The sequence below is a fragment of the Heterodontus francisci genome, chromosome 17 (genome assembly GCF_036365525.1).
Source record: "Heterodontus francisci isolate sHetFra1 chromosome 17, sHetFra1.hap1, whole genome shotgun sequence".
Taxonomy (NCBI): Eukaryota; Metazoa; Chordata; class Chondrichthyes; order Heterodontiformes; family Heterodontidae; genus Heterodontus; species Heterodontus francisci.
Genome location: NC_090387.1, coordinates 39783749 through 39789739, shown reverse-complemented (window position 1 = coordinate 39789739; position 5991 = coordinate 39783749). Strand labels below are relative to the sequence as shown.

General features: G+C 53.9%; 1 pseudogene; it reads right to left on the bottom strand.

Annotated features, from left to right (window-relative positions):
- Positions 1–5466: 5466 nt before the first annotated feature.
- LOC137379297 (U2 spliceosomal RNA) lies at positions 5467–5575 on the bottom strand (annotated as a pseudogene).
- Between the last annotated feature and the right edge of the window lie 416 nt (positions 5576–5991).

Genomic DNA, 5991 nt, shown 5'->3' with positions numbered 1-5991 from the left:
AGTCAATGGGGGTCGAGGTCAAGGAGGACCTCCAAGAGGTGAAGAGCCAGCAGGCCTCGCTCTTTGCCAAGGAGGCCTCCAAGATCATCTTCCGGTCCAGAGTCCGCTCCATCGAGCAGGATGAGACGTGCTCGCGTTACTTCTTCCAAAAGGTAGAGAGAGAGAGCTCTGTTATCAGCAGCCTGAAGGAAGAAGCTGGCTCGGTAACGTCTTCGCAGTCCGACATACTAAGGATCAGCAGTGAACTGGCATGTTTTTTTTTCCAAAATATACTTTATTCATAAAAATCTGTAAAAATTACATTGCCAAACAGTTTCCAAACAGCACCAAAAAATACAAACATTGCAAGGGAGATCAGTTTCCTTCAATACTGTCATGAGTTTCTTCCCAACCCTTCCGTTTCACAATTGTCATGTCAATTACAGTTTTACATTTACAACAATTCAGAATATTAACGATACAGTTCGAGGGGTTTCCCATGGATCCAGCCCCTCAGTCCAGCTTGGTGGGGGAACCTTACACTGTGGTCTTTCCCCATTGAGCCTTTGCTGCGGCTGCCCCAAGCTTTAGTGCGTCCCTCAGCACGTAGTCCTGGACCTTGGAATGTGCCAGTCTGCAACATTCGGTGGTGGACAACTCTTTGCGCTGGAAGACCAGCAAGTTTCGGGCAGACCAAAGGGCGTCTTTCACCGAATTGATAGTCCTCCAGCAGCAGTTGATGTTTGTCTCGGTGTGCGTCCCTGGGAACAGCCCAAAGAGCACAGACTCCTGTGTTACAGAGCTGCTTGGGATGAACCTTGACAAAAACCACTGCATCTCTTTCCACACCTGCTTTGCAAAGGCACATTCCAGGAGGAGGTGGGCGACCGTCTCTTCCCCACCACAGCCAACACGGGGGCACTGTGCGGAGGGGGCGAGACTTCGGATGTGCATGAAGGATCTGACGGGGAGGGCCCTTCTCACCACCAGCCAAGCTACGTCTTGGTGCTTGTTTGAAAGTTCTGGTGATGAGGCATTCCGCCAAATGACTTTGACGGTCTGCTCGGGGAACCATCCGACAGGATCCACCGTTTCCTTTTCCCGTAGGGCCTTGAGGACATTCCGTGCAGACCACTGCCTGATGGACCGGTGGTCAAAGGTGTTTTTCCGCAGAAACTGCTCCACGAAGGATAGGTGGTACGGCGCCGCCCAACTGCATGGTGCGTTCCGCGGCAATGTGACCAGGCCCATCCTTCGCAACACCGGGGACAGATAGAACCTCAGCACGTAGTGACACTTGGAGTTTGCGTACTGGGGATCTACACACAGCTTGATGCAGCCGCACACGAAGGTGGTCATCAGGATGAGGGCCACGTTGGGTACATTTTTCCCGCCCATGTCCAGAGATTTGAACATCGTGTCCCTCCGGACCCGGTCCATTTTAGATCCCCAGACGAAGCGGAAAATGGCTCGGGTGACTGCCACGGCGCAGGAGTGGGGTATGGGCCAGACGTGCGCCACGTAGAGCAACAACGTGAGCGCCTCGCACCTGATGACCAGGTTCTTACCCACAATGGAGAGAGATCGCTGCCCCCACATGCCCAACTTTTGTCGTACCTTGGCTACTCGCTCCTCCCATGTTTTGGTGCACGCCCCGGCACTTCCGAACCATATCCCCAGCACCTTCAGGTAATCTGACCTGACGGTGAAGGGGACAAAGGATCGGTCAGCCCAGTTCCCAAAGAACATGGCCTCGCTCTTGCCGTGGTTAACTTTGGCTCCCGAGGCCAGTTCGAACTGGTCGCAGATGCTCATCAGTCTGCGCACGGACAGCGGATCCGAGCAGAAGACGGCGACGTCATCCATGTACAGGGAGGTTTTGACCTGAGTGCCTCCGCTGCCTGGGATTGTCACCCCTCTTATGCTCGCATCCTTCCTAATAGACTCAGCAAAGGGTTCAATACAGCAAACAAACAAGACCGGGGACAGAGGACAGCCCTGTCTGACTCCAGATTTGATCGGGAAACTTTCAGATTCCCACCCGTTGATTGAGACTGCGCTACTGATGTTTGTGTAGAGCAGTTGGATCCAATTGCAGATTCCCTCCCCAAACCCCATTTTGGAAAGCACGTCCATCATGTAGGTGTGCGATATCCTGTCAAAAGCCTTCTCCTGGTCCAGGCTGATGAGGCAGGTGTCCACCCTCCTGTCCCGTACGTAGGCGATCGTATCCCTGAGTAGCGCGAGACTATCAGAGATCTTCCTGCCGGGTACAGTACAGGTCTGATCGGGGTGAATCACCAACTCCAGAGCAGATTTGACTCGACTGGCTATGACTTTGGACAGAATCTTGTAATCAACATTAAGCAGTGAGATGGGCCGCCAATTTCTGATTTCTGCCCTCTCCCCCTTCTGCTTGTAAATGAGTGTGATGATGCCTTTTCTCATGGTCTCTGACATGCTGCCGGCCAGGAGCATACTCTCGTATACTTCCAGCAGGTCCGGGCCGACCCAGTCCCACAGGGCCGAGTACAACTCGACCGGTAAGCCGTCGCTCCCGGGGGTTTTACTCGTCTCGAAAGACTCGACGGCCTTTGTCAGCTCGTCCAGAGTTAGCGGCTTGTCCAGTCTCTCCCTCCTGCTGTCATCTAGGACCTCTGTGATAGATGACAGGAAGGACTGGGAGGCTCTGCTGTCTGTGGGCTTCGCGTCATACAGCCCAGCATAAAAGGATTTGCTGATCCTTAGTATGTCGGACTGCGAAGACGTTACCGAGCCATCTTCTTCCTTCAGGCTGCTGATAACAGAGCTCTCTCTCTGTACCTTTTGGAAGAAGTAACGCGAGCACGTCTCATCCTGCTTGATGGAGCGGACTCTGGACCGGAAGATGATCTTGGAGGCCTCCTTGGCAAAGAGCGAGGCCTGCTGGCTCTTCACCTCTTGGAGGTCCTCCTTGACCTCGACCCCCATTGACTGCAACCGGAGTAGATTTTGCATAATTTTCTGGAGTCGGGACAGTTCCCTCTGTCTCTCTCTCGCCTTCTGAACACCTTTGTGGATGAAGAACCTCTTGATGTTCTCCTTAATCGCTTCCCACCAGTGAACTGGAGACTCAAAGAGGGGTTTCACGGTCCTCCAACCATTGTAATCCCTTTTGAGTTCCTCAACGTTCTCTGGGGTCAGCAGTGTCGCATTGAGCTTCCACGTCCCTCTGCCAACCCGCTGGTCGTCCTGTAAGTGACAGTCGGCCAGTAAGAGGCAGTGGTCGGAGAAAAACACCGGCTTGACGTCGGTGGATCCGACCGTGACAGCACGGGACACAAACAGGAAGTCAATCCTGGAACAGGCAGACCCGTCCGATCTTGACCATGTGTATCTGCGCTGCGCTCCGTCTGCAGGTTTGCTGAAGACGTCGTGCAGTTTGGCATCCTTAACTGTTTCTATTAGGAATCTGGACGTAGCGTCCAGTTTGCTGTCGTCACTGCCGGATCGTCCAGCCGCATCGATGATGCAGTTGAAGTCACCGGCTAGGATGACCGGCCTGGACGTCGCCAGCAGCAGTGGGAGCTGCTGGAAGACGGTCAGCCGCTCGCTGCGTTGTACCGGGGCGTACATGTTGATCAACCGGAGCGGAGCGTTGTTGTACATCATGTCTGCTACGAGGAGGCGGCCGCCCACCACCTCCTTAACTTCGGAGACGGTGAAGTTACCTCCCCGCAGCAGAATACCCAGGCCGGAGGAACGGCAGTCATTAACCCCCGACCAGATCGATGGCCCGTGGGACCACCATCGCGACCACTGCCTGTAGGTGCTGAGGTGTGGTATTCCACACTCCTGCAGAAACAGTAGGTCAGCTTTGACCTTGGCAAGGTAATCCAAGGTTGAAACACGTAGTAGATTTAATGCTACGCACATTAATGGAAGCAATTCTTACACCCATTTTTTACTAAAAATTAGTTGTTGCTTCCCATACCATTCGTCCTCGCTAGTCCCAGTCCTTCCCTTTCGGGATGTTCCTGCATACCCATCGTATGCGCAAGCAGTTTCACGTTGGTTGGGCTCAGAAACCCCTCCTGATTTTTCATGCAGGGTTTGTGCCGCTCGGGTGACATCGGGGGGGTCTTGTAGGCAGAGAGCATTGGGTTGTCCTCAGCTGCTTCCATCTGTTCCTCCTCGAAAACATCACAGCTCCCGGTCTCCCGGAGCTCAGGTGCGCCAGACGTGTCTTTGCTCCCGGTGTCCCGGAGCTGAGATGCGTTGGCCACGTCGTTACGTGTGGGGAATTGGGGTTGGGGCACGCCGGGCCCATCACAGCTTCCAGTGCCCGGGGGCTGGGATGCTTTATCATCCATCTCGGAGTTCTGCCGCCTCTTTTGAAGGGGCTGTCGTTCCAGCATTTCCCCGTCCAGTGAAGAGGAGTTGTTGCAGTCTGATTCAGAAGAGAGCCTCCTCTTGCCACTGGTTTGGGTGGTGGCTTTGGGATGTTTTTTCTTTGTGGTTTTCCTCTGGACCACTTGCCACTGACCTGTTTGTCCATCTGCTGCCTCCTCCTCCATTGATTCTGTCTGTGGAGGAGGGGTTTCCGGGCGCTGGGTAGGTGCTGGGTCGTTGGTTTCAGCCGCCTCCCCTTCCTTCTCAGGTTGAAGTTCCTCACTGCGGAGAAGGTTGCTGGTCTCCTTTCGAACAGCGGACGCCTTCGTCGAACCTTCGCCCGGCCATTCCTTGGACCTTGCCGCCTGAGCATAGCTGAGACAACGTTTGGGGCAGGTCTTGTAGAGATGGCCTGCCGCACCGCACAAGTTGCAACACTTAGTCTGCTTACAGTCCTTGGTCTGATGGCCTTCCTCCTTGCAGTTCTTGCAAACAACCGTGCTGCAGTTGGCTGCCATGTGACCAGATTTGCCACAGGTGCGGCAAACTCTGGGCTGCCCAGCGTAGACCAAGAAGCCTCGACTTCCCCCGATAGCGAAGCTGGAGGGAGGGTGGATGATGGCTCCACTGGGATCTACCTTCAAGGTCACCTTGACCTGCCGCTTGCTGGTCCAAATCCCAAAGGGGTCCTTGACATCAGTGCTGCTGCCGGCCACCTCGACGTACCTGGCGAGAAAGGTGAGTACATCCACCACCGGAACATGGGGGTTGTAGAGGTGAATAGTCACCACCCGGTCCCGTTGTGACGGAAGCGTGAAGAGCGGCTCCGCTGTGAGGATCGACAGTGGCGCCCGGTCCCCTTTCTCCTTGAACGCCTTCAGGAACTTGATGCATCCCGCCACGTTCCGAAACGTCACGTCGAAGTATCCACTGCTGGGGAAATCCTGCAGGCAGAAGACGTCCGTCGCTTGAAATCCGCAGCAATCGAAGAGAATTTTCTTGATGAAGAAGGTGCGATCGACCGGTGCATCTCCTTCCTTGTCCTTCACGACCACCCGAACGGTGTTGCGCACTCCCTGGCCCGAAGCTCGAAAATTGGTTATAGCCATTTTACTCAAAGCTTCCCCAGGATCAAAAGGCAATGATCATGGTCTCTTCTCAATCAAATAAGCACTGATAAGAACAGATACTACACTTGATCTTAGCCAAAAGGCCGAGAAGCGATCATGTGGTTCAGAATAATACTAACAGCACGTGTTCAATTCCTGTTCTGGCTGAGGTAGCTTTGGGGACCCACCTCTTCGCCCTGCCCCTTTTGGTGAATACGAATGTTAGTCTGTGCTGCCAACACAACTGGCGCAGAAGTAATGATTCCATGAGTCATATTGAAGTCTTTGTAAACTTTCCCCAAGGCTATGTTCAGCAAGGACTAAACTCTTGCATTTTGTGATTCCAGGTGCCATTTTATGCTTCGTTACATCCAATGGGATAAGTTCTTTGCTCCCCTTTCCCCGTGGGTCCAGCGGTATCACCGGGAAGGAGTTCGCTGTGGTTGGGGGAAGTTTTGGCTGAGTATCGAGTTTCTCCAGAGCGAGTTTCGGTCAGGTGCTGAGGTGTCGGATTTCCAACCATTTGGTGTGG